Source organism: Humulus lupulus, chromosome 6, assembly GCF_963169125.1.
Source record: "Humulus lupulus chromosome 6, drHumLupu1.1, whole genome shotgun sequence".
Classification (NCBI taxonomy): domain Eukaryota; kingdom Viridiplantae; phylum Streptophyta; class Magnoliopsida; order Rosales; family Cannabaceae; genus Humulus; species Humulus lupulus.
Window position 1 is genome coordinate 92670358 of NC_084798.1, and position 17080 is coordinate 92687437.

The window sequence follows — 17080 nt, forward strand, 5'->3', positions numbered from 1 at the left end:
GGACCGTCTGTAACGCCCTACTACCATAGACCCGTTACTAAGTGAGTAGAAAATGTGCAACTAACTCGCTAAACGAGGTTTTTAGAACAAAAGTGTGATTAAACAAAAAGTCAAGGTTGTAATCTTTAAAAGTACTCTGTTTCATTGAAAATTCCAAGAGTCTAACATTTGGGATCCCAAAATAAAGTTTATAAAATATTTACAACTCAAAATAGGTTTACAGATGATTAATTATCAAAAATGTAGTTTACTACAGACATTTCTCAAAATACCCCCAACCAAAGCAGTCGGGCAGGCCAAACATGTACGCGTCGCCCCACGCTCTCCGTACTCATGGCTTGTTGACTTTTTCCTTGCCCTTATCTGCAACACAGAGCACCCGTGAGCCGAAGCCCAGCAAGAAAACTCACACAGCACATAGCATATGCATATTATATAATCAGCATATTAGACAATCCACAGATAAAACAGATAGTCTATTAGACTAAACAAATATGGCCATGCCGTCTGGGATTTCGATTCTCACCGTAAGGATATCCCATGTATCCATTGGGGTCTCACCCTAACTATAAGCACTCCATGTGCTAAGTGTTATTCCCGGCCCCACTGCCGTTCTCGGCCCCTCGCCGTTCTCGGCTCCTTGTCGTTCCCGACTCCTTTGCCGTTCATTCTGCTATAACCACATATGCCATACTTAAACAGCATTAAAACACATAATAATTCAATCAAGGCTACACCCTAACAATAAAACAATCTAGGGTCGTGCCCTGCTCTACGGGTGCTACAGTTTTCTTACCTGTATCACGAGCTTTATAATGCACCAAAGTCACGAGCACGGTCCTCTATCTCGAGCCTCTCCGAAAACCTAGTCACAACACATATAAAACACCCTTTAATACTAACCAATCCAAAACCACTTCCCGGAACCTATCCCACACTCTCGGGACCTCCAATTTCCCAAAACCATATAACGGAGGCATCCCTCGAGCCCCCGGGGAAAATGCCCAAAAATGGAAATTTCCCTGTCCTGAAAATAGCCTAGCGCCGCAGCGCTACCCTTGAGGGCCATGGCGGCCAGCAACTCAGAGAGTCCCCCAGCCCTAACACAGCCTCACGCCGCGGCGACAAAGAACAGGGCCGCGGGGCCCCTTCGCGAACCCAGAATTCTGGTTTTTCCTCTACATTTTACCCGAGCCAGAACACCTCCAATTCAACCCAAACACATACCTAAACCCCAAAATCAATTTAAAAAATATAGATAAACCATTTAACAACCTATAAACATCAACAACAAGCTCAATTACACAATTACACCCAAAATCCACACTTGAGTTTCAGACTTCAGAAACTTAAACCATGGCTTCCAAAACTTAAATCAGAGCTTGAGAAATATAAACCATGCTTCTAAAATATTAAACCACCTCAGATACGAAATTCAAACATGTTAAAAATTCTTACCTCAATCAAGAATTCAGCTTGAATTCTCTTCATTCTCAGCTTCAAGCCACTTTCCCCTTAATTATCCAAACTGAATTCCATGCAAACCAACCATAACTCTCTTTAAATTCCCACACTTAATCTCTAAAATCAAACTTAAACTGAAACCAAACACAGATCATAACTCTTACCTCTGAACAATCTTAGCCTAAACTTGATTTTGGTTGCCTCAAACCTCTTGATTCTCCTCCTAGGTTTTAAATTCAGCTTTCTTCTTCTTCTCCTCTTTTCTTCTAGCTTTTTCTTCAAATTTCAGCATAAACTCAATTGTGACTAAGTGTTGAATGTGATTCACCCTTTCCATCTGTTGAAGCTATCTAACCTTTGCCAAATGACCACTTTACCCCTCCATAAAAATCATTTCCTAACTAAACCTCAAGGCCTTTTTGACATTTCATCTTTCTTACAATTCTGCCATTTCCTCATCTAGACTTGTTACCCTTAATGGTTACTAATGGTCACCCAAGTTACTCAATCTCCATTAACCATTAGCTCACAAACTCACATTATAAGATCCCCAAAATACCCCTAGGCTCCTCCCGAGCCGGGTATCCAATCCCGTTGTAACTTTTACACTAATTAACTCCCTAGGACCGTCTCGGCACGTGCATCACAATCATATCACCACTCACACGTGGTATTAATCACATAACACAATTATCACATTTATGCCCTCAGTGGGCTAAAATTACCATTTTACCCCTAACATACAAACGGGGCCCACATGCATATTTATTCCACCTAAACATGCATCATAATCACATATTCATTTAAATTCATATATTAACATGTTAATTCACTTATTGCCCTCCAAGCACACTAATCAAGGTCCTAAACCATATTAGTAAATTTGGGGTGTTACAAATTTGGGGTGTTACATATATAATATATTCAATGAGAGAAAGACATGTGGACAATATGAATAGTACTTTGACTATTTATTACACATATTTTAGGTGTCAATGGGAATAGAAATGAGAATGAAAAAATAATAAGAAATGAATGGAATGAAAATTAATATGAATAAAAAGTAATTAATAAAAAAATTATTAAATTTTTTTCAATTTTGGATTGAAATTGTCTTTCCTCCAATTTTAAATGGAATAACTAAAATAGTAGAAAACTTATTCCATTATAATCACATTACAATACTCTAAAATACAACCAAACAAATGAATGATCATTTCCATTTCATTCTATTTCATTACCCCCAACCAAACACCACCTTACTTTTTATTAATATTTTAATCAAACACTTTTGGTAGAGTTAGACTTTTGAATAGTCTTGAGCTCATCATAAGTTTCTTTATTCGTTTCACATTTTTTTTTTGTCATGTCTTTTTTATTCTTAAAGAGAAGCACATGCCTGCCTTTAGGTAGAATAAAATCAAGCACTGATTTGGACTCCTCCACTAACGAAAAGTAGGCTTAAACGTGTCAAAACCACTGCCAACTTAGCTTACTATAAATACGTATACAAAAACTTCCGTTTCATCACCACTTCTCCAATCACAACCAAGTATTATTTCCTAATTCATTCGTTTCATATATAACTCTCTCAAATTCTCTCCTTGAAACTCAATATATATGAATATATATATCACCAATATCTAATGATGATGAAGTTCATAATTATAAGGTTATTCTTCATTCTCATAATCGCTTTGGCACATATGGCAATGTCCCCCAATAATATTAGTGCAACATTAATACATCAACAAGACGATGATGATCGTGATATTGATTATGGAGAACTAGTTGATAACTATTATCAAGAATTGTCCTCTTCTTCTTCTTCTAATCAAATACATGAATTGGAACGATTCTTCTGGCTAAAGAAGAGGACTAATAGGCGGTAGACGTGTAAGAAGTTCCCAAAGATTTACCTGGCCAAGGGCAGCCCCGGGCAGAGTTGTTGCAAGAAGAAGTGTGTTGATTTGGTGAGAGACCGCCATAACTGCGGCAAATGTGGGAAGAAATGCAAATACAATCAAATATGTTGCAAAGGCAAGTGTGTCAATCCCTCCTTTAATTGTAATGACCCACTAATCTAGACTAATTTGACCATTATCGAAACTATACATAAAACTTACATTTTTACGAAAATACCATAATTTATTGAGTAACTTGAAAATAAGAGTTATTTACAAATAAACAGAATACTAAGAAGGATTTTTGGGATCCCATTGTCTTTAAAACAAAACAAGATTTAAAATAAAAGACATTACATAATAATGCGGAAAATACACATAAAAACCATAAAAACATAAAAGGAGACTATATCCTCGAATCGAATAACGCTCGGCCCCTTGACTCCATTCATCATCGATACACATTCTCCAAGCGTCACGAATCTTTCCGCCTCTAAACTTATTTTCCTGCACATAAACAGAAAGGAGTGAGCCTAATGCCCAGTAAGGAAAATCTAACACAAAGTCACATACATAATTTCATAAGAAAACATAAAGACTTAACATAATACATATAACATACACTTATTATAATGGCCATTATTACTTGGGGTCCCATAGACTAAACAAGCATATGCCCATGGGATTAGTGGGGTCCTACTAGCTAAGTAGGTCATATGCCCATAATCCATTTGGGGTCTTGTTAGTCATATGGGTCATATGCCCAAGCCTACAAACATACATATATCATAACACTTTTAATAACATAAAACATATAGATAACATAATCACATAACATGTTGATTCTAGCCTATTTCCTTACCAAAGTTACCGAGATTATGGACTGAGTTGGGATTGTTGGAACACTCCTAAAACCATAAGAAAGAGTAAGTCTAAAGAAAGGAGATGAAGTGAAAGAGATGGAAAGACTAAACCATAGAAAACATACTTACCGACTTATATGCTTAAAAGCTTGGATTCCCTAACCAAAATAAGAATAAGGTTAGGGGACTGAGTAGAAGGTTTTGAGAAAGGAAATAACATAAAAATACAGAAAAGAACTAGAGTCTTGGGTTTACCTCAAAGATTGCAAGATCAATCATTCCTTCACCGAAATACTATAGAACTCACTTCCCAAAGTGTTTGATAAGCTTATGATGTTTAAGCTTATAGTTTTTTCCCCAAACCAAGTGTTTACACTCACACACTCACTTAACACTAGCAGCCTCTGAACTTAGAGCAAATGGTGAATAATGGCTGGGTACTAGGTCCTATTTATAGAGTTTGGGAATGAAAATATCTTGATTTTACTTGAATAAAAATAATGGCTTTTTAAGTGAAAATCATTTGAATAATCGTTCAGCAGAGGCTGAAGACTCGTTCAGAAGATGCTGGACTGTTGAAGGAGTTTGAATGGCTGAAGGGAAAAGAATTCAAATGTATTTGAATTCATGCTGGTGGAGGCGATATATCGCCCCCTATAGGCGATATATCGCCTGGACCTTTGTTCCCGAGGCGACCGTGCATCGATTTGTGTTTTCCGTATCTACGTGCTGCGACATATCGCCCCCTATAGCGGCGATATATCGGCATACGCTGAATATTTAAACACGAATTTACACATTTTTAGCTGAGTTTGAATGGAGTAAACAGCCTTGACTAAGCCCTCAACGTGCTCAAAGCTGCTGACTGACCCTATACATTCAAACTTTTACCCTTATTTAATTTAATCCTCAAAAATACTTAATCCTTAATTACCATTCAAAACATGTGCTTAAAATCCTATTGGTTGATGTCTAAACCTTATAATATAATAATATAATCCTTAATATCAGACACATTAATCAAACCTTAGGTTATACTTAATATTCTTAAACTATAGGTTAAACTTAGAAAATCTATAAGTACTACTATGAGTGTCCAAATAACTCCCGGTCTGAACCAAAAATCCAAAGTAACAATGATAACACTAAACATACTATAATACTACTAAACAATTAGCTAAGTAAAGTTCTTGGACTCTACAATTCTCCCCTACTAAAAAGAATTTCGTCCTCGAAATTTACTTACCAAATAACTCCGGATACCGACTCTGCATGTCCTCTTCCAACTCCCACGTTGCCTCGCGTTCAGAACTATTGCTCCATAGGACTTTAACTATAGGAAAGCTCTTGGACCGTAACTGCTTCATCCCCCTATCTAGGATGCTAACCGGTCGTTCCTCGTAACTTAAGTCTTTCTGGAGTGCTATGGTATCGTACTTGAGGACGTGAGATGGGTCTGACACATACTTGCGTAACATCGAGATGTGGAAGACGTTGTGACTATCGGCTAGTGCTGGCGGTAGGGCTAGTCTATACGCAACTAGTCCCACTTTGTCCAATATCTCAAAAGGACCTAAGAATCGGGGACTGAGCTTGCCTTTCTTCCCGAACCGCTTGACACCCTTCATAGGAGATATCTTCAGGAAGACTTGATCTCCAACTTGGAACTCCACATCGCGTCTCTTGGTATCTGCATAGCTTTTCTGTCGGCTTTGAGCAGCAAGCATACGCTGTCTAATAAGCGTTACTGCTTCTTGAGCTTGCCTAACAGCTTCGGGCCCTAAAAGCTGCCTTTCTCCTACCTCGTCCCAGTGCAACGGTGATCGGCACCTTCTTCCATATAGCAACTCATAAGGTGCCATCTCGATCGTCGACTGGTAGCTTTTGTTGTACGAGAACTCGATCAGCGGTAAGTACTTGTTCCACGATCCTCCGAAGTCAAGTACACATGCGCGTAGCATATCCTCTAAAATCTGAATCGTACGCTCGGACTGCCCATCTGTCTGAGGATGGAAAGCTGTACTAAGACTTAACTTAGTACCCATGGCTTGCTGTAAGCTTCTCCAAAATCTTGACGTAAACACTGATCCTCTATCTGATACTATCGTCTTGGGGATTCCATGCAATCGTACAATCTCTTGGATGTAGATGTCTGCATATTGGTCTGCCGTATAAGAAGTCTTAACAGGTAGAAAATGAGCCGACTTGGTTAGTCTATCTATGACTATCCAAGCAGAATCATGCTGCTTATTCGTCTTTGGCAGACCCGTCACGAAGTCCATGGCTATATCGTCCCACTTCCATTCCGGTATGCTAAGCGGTTGCAATAATCCAGCAGGCCGCTGATGCTCCGCCTTCACTTGCTGGCATACCAGACACTTAGATACATACTCCGCTATGTCCTTCTTCATCCCTGGCCACCAATAGACTGCCTTGATGTCATGAGTCATCTTGGTAGACCCTGGATGAACCGAGTATGGGGTGTTGTGCGCTTATTCTAGGATCGTCTTCTTAATACTCTGATCGTCTGGCACGCATACCTGATCCTTATATCTCAATAAACCTTGACTGGATATTGAGAAATCTGTAGTCTTGCCTTCTCTGACTGCATCCATGTGCGTTGCTAGTGAATCATCATGTCTCTGACCATTCCGTATGTCTTCTAGCATATTCGATTGGATAGACAAGTTAGCCAACTTGCCTACAACCACTTCTATTCCGGCACTGATAAGCTCCTGCTGTAGTGGCTTTTCTATTCCGGATAAGGCTGCTAAGTTCCCATAACTTTTTCGGCTAAGTGCATCGGCAACTACGTTTGCCTTCCCCGGGTGGTATAGGATTTCGCAGTCGTAATCCTTTACTAATTCCAACCACCAGCGCTGCCTCATGTTAAGCTCCTTCTGAGTAAAGAAGTATTTTAAACTTTTGTGGTCCGTATAAATCTCGCACCGTTCTCCGTAAAGATAATGGCGCCAGATTTTTAACGCAAAGACCACCGTTACCAACTCCATATCGTGAGTTGGATAGCGTTGTTCATACTCCTTTAACTGACGTGACGCGTAGGCTATCACCTTGTCATTTTGCATCAGTACGCATCCCAATCCTAACTTTGATGTATCACAGTAGACAACGAACTTGTCGTTGGGTGTTGGGACACTAAGTACTGGTGTTGAGCAAAGCTTATCCTTAAGCAACTGGAAGCTTTCCTCACACTTATCATTCCAGTTAAACTTTTGTTGCTTCCGGGTCAGGTTGGTGAGTGGAGTGGCTATTTTAGAAAAGCCCTCTACAAACTTTCTATAGTAACCTGCTAGCCCTAAGAAGCTTCTTACTTCCGACGCGTTCTTTGGTCTAGGCCAATCTTTCACGGCCTCTACCTTCGATGGATCTACTGCAACTCCGTCTTTCGATATGATGTGCCCGAGGAACGCCACTTGTGAGAGCCAAAACTCGCATTTCTTGAACTTCGCGTAGAGTTGGTGCTCCTTCAATCGCGTCAAAATTATCCTCAAGTGTTCCTCGTGCTCCACTTCATCCTTGGAGTAAATTAAAATGTCGTCGATGAACACAACGACGGATTTATCCAAGTAGTCCTTGAAGACCCTATTCATTAAGTCCATAAACGCGGCTGGCGCGTTAGTAAGACCAAAAGACATAACCAAGAACTCGTAATGTCCATAACGAGTCCTAAAGGCTGTCTTAGGAATATCTTCCCCCTTTACCTTGAGCTGATGATACCCGGACCGTAAATCGATCTTAGAGAATACAGTCGCGCCTCGGAGTTGATCAAACAAATCATCAATCCGAGGTAGCGGGTATTTGTTCTTAATCGTTACTTTATTCAGCTCACGGTAGTCTATGCACATGCGCATACTTCCGTCCTTCTTTTTCACGAATAGTACCGGAGCTCCCCATGGTGAATGGCTTGGCCTAATGAAACCCAAGTCTAGGAGTTCTTGTAGCTGCGTCTTTAACTCCTTGAGTTCCGTAGGTGCCATCCGGTATGGTGCCTTAGAGATAGGCTCGGTGCCGGGTACTAATTCTATCGTGAAGTCTATTTCTCTAGTTGGCGGCAATCCTGGCAAGTCATCGGGGAAAACTTCTGGAAATTCTTGTATAACCCGAACATCTCCAACTTTGAGTGATGTCTCCTTCTCCACATTCGTGATGCTGGCTAAGAACGCTTGGCATCCTTTCTCCATCATTCTCTGAGCTTTGAGAGATGATACTAGCGGTGTGCGTAGTCCTGAAGCTTGTCCCATGAAGCACAGTTTCTGGCCGTCAGGAGTATCGAATGTCACCTTCTTGCGTCTGCAGTCAATCGTTGCGCCATGCCGTGCTAGCCAATCCATGCCTAGTATGACGTCGAAGTCTTTGATCACCAGCTCTATCAGGTCTCCTTCTAGTTCCTTGTCCTCAATCTTGATTGGTACGCCTCGTATAATTCGTGATGATAGAACTACTTTGCCCGAAGGCAACTCGATTGCAAACCTAGTTCTAAATCTTTCACTAGGTTTGTCTAGTTTATCTATCATTCCTAACGAAATATACGAATGGGTGGCTCCCGAATCAAATAATACATGACATAATTTATTGAGGATGGAAACCTGACCTGTGACCACCTTGTTGCTAGCATCCGCCTCTCCTTGGGTTAAAGCAAAAACCCGAGCAGGAACCATCTTTTCGTCCTTCTTTCCTTCCGGCTTTTGCTGAGGACAATCTCTTTTACGATGCCCTTCTTGACCACAGTTGAAACACTCCTTGGTGTTGGCACGGCATTCTCCAGGATGCTTCTTCTGACATTTGGCACATGGCGGGTATTCCACGTAGCCCGACCTATTTCCCCCATTACTTGGTCGTGCCCTTTTATTGTTGTCGGCTTGCTTGTTGTCAGGATGCCTTCTCTTCTGTCCGTTACCGTTGTTGTTGGACTGACTGTTGCTGGACTGATTGTTGTTCCGACTGGCCTGAGGTTGGCTCTGCTGCCTAGGTTCCGGCTTGCTGGCTTCTTCTTTGCTCAGGTTGGCTTGCAACCTTTCTACTTCAATTGCCGTCTCAAGAACGTCGGCATATGAAGTGTTTCCCGGGTTTGCTAACTTAACCCCCATCTCGATCTTCGGGCGAAGTCCTCTAACAAACTTGTTCACCCTTAGATAGTCGGTTGGAACCAACTCTGCTGCGAACTTCGCTAAGCGATCGAACTGACGAGCATATTCCGCCACTGTTAAGTTCCCTTGCTTCAGATTGGTGAACTCCTCAACTCTCGTAGCAAGCACTGCTGAATTGTAGTACTTCTTGTGGAAGAGCTCCACAAATCGGGTCCACGTCATAGTGGCAGCATCGTGGGATTGCTGGACCAAATCCCACCATATCCTGGCATCTTTCTTGAGTAAAGATGAGACGCAGGATATGCGGTCAGCATTATTGAGGTTCATGTGGGCTAGGATCGGCTCCACATTCCTTAGCCATTCTTCTGCTTCAAAGGGGTCCGTAGTCCCTTCGAAGTTTGGAGCGTGCTGCTTGCGAAACCTTTCGTACACTGGCTCCATGTGCTGTACAGGATAAGGAGCGTAGTTCGTCATAGGCCATCCCCCATACGGACCAACTTGTTGGGGTGCTGGGGCCATTGGCTGTGGCTGCGGCTGCGGCTGCGGTTGCGGCTGTGGCGGAGGCTGAGGCTGAGATTGAGCCTGTTGGCGTTGTTGCTGCAGAAGTTCCTCAACTTGTTGTCGCAGTCTGGAAATCTCAGCAGTGTTGTCAGCTGGCTGTGCCGGCGCGTTGCGGCGAGCAGTAACACGCACTCTCCTTCGGCGAACGGTAGGGACCGCATTGGTCGCTGGAACATCGCTGGAGGCGTTTCCGTTGGTGCGAGCAGATCTTCGGAGAGACATCGTAGCAGAGTTCTAACAGTTAAAAGAAACATGTTAGAACTTTTCCTAATAGGCTCTAAGGCAAAAACTTATTCTAAACAAACATATCTCGGACCTATTTATTATGACTTCTTATGAAAAATTATATAGGTCTTTATTTATTATTAGAGTGGGTTTATATACTTAGAAAAACAAGTCATATTTATTTTCTAAGTGTGTTTCTAATTATCCTATATGGCTTAATTCTCAGGCTCGAAACTTATCTTTGTTCCAAAGTTAACCATATTGAGGGAGGGCTGGGATCAGTAAAATCGTTCCCACTACTAAGGCCCCCTAACTCTCAACAAGGAAACCAGGTTCATTGATTCGTATCCACCCTCACCGAACTCAGTCATTATTCATTTTATTTAGTATTTATTATGATTGTGAAAAAAATTTCAAACTCACACATGATATTCAAATAGCATGTTTATTCATTTGGAAAACAATTTCACTTATTACAATCATAACATAAAAGTAAATAAAACAAATAAAAACTACTAATCTAAAAATCGGGATCTTCTACATCCGATCCGTCATCTAACATATCATCATCTATAGCCTCATAGTCATCATTATCATGAGCATCAAAATGCCCTCTAGGAAGGTTTGTGAGAATCCTATTCTTTTGCTCCTTGGTGAATTGAAATTCAAATTTTGCGGTGAACCTAACTAAGAGGAAGTAGTATCTCATTGCTAATGGTGATTCATCCTCATCATTCATTTCTTCCCATATTTCTTCTAAGGCTGCTATTACAGGATGGAAATCTTTAAACAACCTAATCACTAATACATATTGTTCTGTTGATCTTAGCATTATTTGTTTAGCCTCTTGAAGGCCACCTATTGCTTGGTGAAACAAAAGCAACCTTCGTGTAATCCTTTCTAAGGCTCCTACGGTGTTTCTTGGCTCCCTTATTCTTTTTAAGGCCTTAATGGCTCGGATATCTTGGTAGGTTAAAGCTCCATTCATTTTTAACTGAAACATAAACACTAAAGTTGTTAGCTATACACATAGACAAAGTAACTTGTAACTTGTAACTTAAACACTTACTTGGCGGTCCGATTCGGAGCTTTGAGCATGTGTATCGAGGAGAACTTCATGCGAAGGAACCGTTTGCTCTGATACCAACTGTAATGACCCACTAATCTACACTAATTTGACCATTATCGAAACTATACATAAAACTTACATTTTTACGAAAATACCATAATTTATTGAGTAACTTGAAAATAAGAGTTATTTACAAATAAACAGAATACTAAGAAGGATTTTTGGGATCCCATTGTCTTTAAAACAAAACAAGATTTAAAATAAAAGACATTACATAATAATGCGGAAAATACACATAAAAACCATAAAAACATAAAAGGAGACTATATCCTCGAATCGAATAACGCTCGGCCCCTTGACTCCATTCATCATCGATACACATTCTCCAAGCGTCACGAATCTTTCCGCCTCTAAACTTATTTTCTTGCACATAAACAGAAAGGAGTGAGCCTAATGCCCAGTAAGGAAAATCTAACACAAAGTCACATACATAATTTCATAAGAAAACATAAAGACTTAACATAATACATATAACATACACTTATTATAATGGCCATTATTACTTGGGGTCCCATAGACTAAACAAGCATATGCCCATGGGATTAGTGGGGTCCTACTAGCTAAGTAGGTCATATGCCCATAATCCATTTGGGGTCTTGTTAGTCATATGGGTCATATGCCCAAGCCTACAAACATACATATATCATAACACTTTTAATAACATAAAACATATAGATAACATAATCACATAACATGTTGATTCTAGCCTATTTCCTTACCAAAGTTACCGAGATTATGGACTGAGTTGGGATTGTTGGAACACTCCTAAAACCATAAGAAAGAGTAAGTCTAAAGAAAGGAGATGAAGTGAAAGAGATGGAAAGACTAAACCATAGAAAACATACTTACCGACTTATATGCTTAAAAGCTTGGATTCCCTAACCAAAATAAGAATAAGGTTAGGGGACTGAGTAGAAGGTTTTGAGAAAGGAAATAACATAAAAATACAGAAAAGAACTAGAGTCTTGGGTTTACCTCAAAGATTGCAAGATCAATCTAACCTTCACCGAAATACTATAGAACTCACTTCCCAAAGTGTTTGATAAGCTTATGATGTTTAAGCTTATAGTTTTTTCCCCAAACCAAGTGTTTACACTCACACACTCACTTAACACTAGCAGCCTCTGAACTTAGAGCAAATGGTGAATAATGGCTGGGTACTAGGTCCTATTTATAGAGTTTGGGAATGAAAATATCTTGATTTTACTTGAATAAAAATAATGGCTTTTTAAGTGAAAATCATTTGAATAATCGTTCAGCAGAGGCTGAAGACTCGTTCAGAAGATGCTGGACTGTTGAAGGAGTTTGAATGGCTGAAGGGAAAAGAATTCAAATGTATTTGAATTCATGCTGGTGGAGGCGATATATCGCCCCCTATAGGCGATATATCGCCTGGACCTTTGTTCCCGAGGCGACCGTGCATCGATTCGTGTTTTCCGTATCTACGTGCTGCGACATATCGCCCCCTATAGCTGCGATATATCGGCATACGCTGAATATTTAAACACGAATTTACACATTTTTAGCTGAGTTTGAATGGAGTAAACAGCCTTGACTAAGCCCTCAACGTGCTCAAAGCTGCTGACTGACCCTATACATTCAAACTTTTACCCTTATTTAATTTAATCCTCAAAAATACTTAATCCTTAATTACCATTCAAAACATGTGCTTAAAATCCTATTGGTTGATGTCTAAACCTTATAATATAATAATATAATCGTTAATATCAGACACATTAATCAAACCTTAGGTTATACTTAATATTCTTAAACTATAGGTTAAACTTAGAAAATCTATAAGTACTACTATGAGTGTCCAAATAACTCCCGGTCTGAACCAAAAATCCAAGGTAACAATGATAACACTAAACATACTATAATACTACTAAAAAATTAGCTAAGTAAAGTTCTTGGACTCTACATTAATAGAAGGCACTGTGGTGGCTGCAACAACAGATGTAGGTGTTGAGGCAACAATTTGTCTTTCTATATCTGGAGATATAATCCAATGGTAGATGATGCTTTGTCACTATTCTGGTGATGAAGTTCGCCTTTGACTCGTTAGAGTTACCTGCAAGAAAGACGCTCCGATGCTTAAGTCAGTAAAAAGTTAGCTCCCTTTGTTTTTCTAAGAATCTTGTATTTATAGAACAAAAAATGTAAGTGGTTAGTTAGTTCAAGAAAACCCTTGATTGGTGGAGGAAAGATAACTGAATTTCCCTCCAAAACATGCTGACTTTAAATTATGTATTCGGAGGTCAGAGGTGCAGACCGCCTCTGACCCGTGGCTTCTGTCTTCGGAGCTTCTACAGGTTAAAACGATCTGTTTTGAATGTTCGGTAAATGAGGAAAGAACTTTGGGCCAAATATTTTGGGCCCAACAGATGCCCCCTAGCCCAAGCTTCGAATGGACGAGGCATGCTAAATTACTCGAATCTTGGGCCGACTCTTCAATGCAAAAAATTTCGCCCAAAGCCATCATTCTCCACAGATCGAGGCAGTTCGTAGGTACACGATCATTCGATCTTCTGACAAGCTACATTTGAAATTTAATGCAAACACAATTACCGAGTGAAACACTCGATTCAGAATTTTACCTCTCATTTAACTAGTTCTAATTCAAAATATTTCTCATTCAAAATTTTCAAACTTCATTCTCAACTTTCCAGAAAAGAGCTCTAAGGGAAGAAACCCTAAAGATAATCTTCCTTCTATTCTTACAACAATCATCTCAATCTTCTCGATCATGTCTTCACGCTCATCTCCTGAACCTTTGGATCGTGAAGGATACAAGAATGCGTATGAACGCATATGCAAATCGTTCGATATTGCTGACAATGTCACGGTGCGGATGCTTTCGGATGCTGAACTTCGGGAATGGCGATTCAAGGATGTAGTCAAGCCCACAAAAATCATCATGATTCTGAGACACATCGAATGGCTCTGTTTCCCTCTTCCTGCTCTGTTGGTGCAAGTAATTTCAAACTCCGGAGCTCACATTTCTCAATTTCTTCCAAATGTTATTCAATCCATAGTCGGTGCTCAGATGATAGGGAGTCTCAGGAATGTTGACATTCAGTCAGATGACATTTATGCATGCTTTACCAAGTCAACGAACAAGGCGATAGAGGGAAAACCCTGGAAGACCTTCTATCTTTCTCCCAAAAAGGATCGGACAATTTTTACTGATTTTGACAGCTCCCACCAAAATTGGGATAAATACTTTTTTGCTGTTGGAGGAGCATGGTATCCTGACTTCGTACCTCAAGAAATTTTTTCTTTGGCCAGGGTGTTCATAAAAGGCGAGTTACATTTTTATCTTGTTCCTTATTGCTTTTAGTGTGAGTTAATCATATCTGGATGATTGCCTATTAATCTGACTCTACGTATTATTGTTTTACTTCCCTGTATTAGATTTTTCTTGGCCTCAGGTTAACATGAGTCCTGAACGGCAGAGCATGCTGATAGAGAAGGGGCTTTTGCATGAGTGTAAGGAGAATGCCATTAGTATCAGGGGCGTGATGAACCCCTACTGTATGCAAATTATGACCCGACTCTGCTTTATGGATCGAGTCGATCCTGGTGCCATGCGGGTCAAATCGCAGAAGGGTGACATGACCTTCGGCATAATTACAGCTACATGTACGAAGCAGCTAAGAGCTTTTTTGAAGAAGTCTCCCCCTGCTTCTTCAACTCTGTCTCTATCGAAGACCGAGTCTGAAAGAGTGTGCTCTGAGGCCTTCGCCACATGTGCCAAGCGCCAAGGGATCCCAAAAAATAAAAGGAAAGAGGGTTGTGGCTCAGCTATTGCTGCAGAGTCATCTCCTGATAAGTCTGCCTTGTCACGCAGATCTTCCCGCATTCATGGGCGGTCCTCCATGCTTTTTGATGTTCTCCAAATTCAGCCTCTTCAACAGGTGCCTCTGCCTAAGGATGCCTTAGGGAATAGAAAGACGCGTGAGGAGTCCTCCAAAGATTCGGACGATGGGAAGTGTATTTCGTCCAAGCTTCAGATCCCAAAGGGATCTGCCTCTGCTGCTAAGGGTTCTCCCCTTGAAATCCCCAAGCTTACTCCAGGGAAGTTACCAATTGGCCAGGCTCTAACGCTGTGCAAGAAGCCTCGAGGGTCTGTCCCTGCTGGATCTTTACCTGGGTCATCTTCTTCTTGGCATGTAGTTGGGTCCTCCTCAAAGGCAGGTCCAGAAGGAGCGGCTCATGCTGCGGCTGTATCTCCTACACCAACTAAACCATCAGAGGTGGCAACTAGAGATGGTGCGCAAGGTGGCCTACCAGTCGAGGCGAACTCCCCTGGCATCTATATGAAGTCGTTAGAGGCATTACCCTCTACTTTTCTTTGGCTGGGGGTTCTAACACTGGTCGTAGGCATGGCTCAGAAGGGAGACGCCCTTCTTCTGCCTCTCGTAAGAACCGACTTCTGGAAGATGCTTTCGGAGGGGATTTTGAGTTTGTGAACACTCCTCCCCAGCCAGTTGAGTTAGGCACGACCATCATTTCTAAAACTCTCCATGTATGCCAGGAATTAGGGGTTGCCGAAATAACAGTTGTTCATACTCTTAATGTAGTTGTTTTCGCATCACCACCTGTGGCTTCTGATTCCCATCCAGGAGAGGTTATCATTGTATCTCTAAAGGGTACAAGTACTTTCGAGTCTCCCAGTGCTTTCCTGGAGCAACTAACGTCTTCTGCCGTGCAGACGCGGGTGTACATTCCGAGCGACTTGGGTGAAGACGATAGTTTACTTGTACGCCCTTCCAAGACATATTTTTCTGGAGTGGGAACAATTGCGCTGATGTCTGACAGTGTTATGGTGTCGAAGTTAGCAGAAGGTGGGGAGCCGGTTGCCCCCGTTGCTTCTGCTGCTGCATTAGCAGGGGGAGAAGCAAATGACAGGGCGGGGGTTGTGTCTGAATATGGTCCGTCTGCGTCTACGGAGGTGATGGAGGAGATGCTACACATAAGCAGACCCCATCTTCCTGCAGAGGCTATTGGATCGCTGAGTGGGCAAGGTGACTTGCTGCAACAAGTGTCGGACCACATTTGGATGGTAAGTTGGCTGAAAAACTAGCACCTTTTATTATTACAGAATAGATCGCGTGATAAGTGTGTAATGTGATTTTTGATGAGTGTAATTTGATGTTTGACAGAGCTACGTATGTGCTTCTGCTGCGAGGCAGAAGTATGCAGCGGCTACGCAGAACAGCTCTAAACTGGCAGAACAGGCGGTGAAGTTGGAAGAGGAGCGAGTGGGGAGAATGATGGCCGAAGCGAATCGAAATTTTCTTGTGGAAGCCATAAAGAAGTTAGAAATAAAGCTGGTAGAGGCTAAAAAGAAGGTGGCCACCACAGAGGAGAAGCTAGTAGGCACTGTCAGGCTCGAGGTGGAGCGAGACAAACTGAAAGATGATCTGGTGTCGATGACCAATAAGTGGATGGAGAAAAACCAAGTCTGCGCTCAACACGAAGCCCACATGGGGAAGCTCAACAGCATGATAAAGGACCTTCATGAGGATATAGTGTCATGAGGATAGATAAAGAGATTTTGGAGAAAGAAAAGAAAGAACTGAAACGAAAGTCAGAGGTGCTGGAGATGAGCGTAGCGGATGCCAGGAAGCAGAAGCTGGAGGTGGAACTCCAGTTAGAGAAGAATCTGAAGGAAAAAGAAAAAGCGGTCATCAAAACCGAGGAGAAGTTGAAGGGGATGGTTGAGGTATGTGTTATTTCTGTAGTCATTAATGTATTGGCAAGAGAGTGGATCTATACGGCACATGTGTTGATGACATAATGTCTTTTACTTTTGTAGAGGGC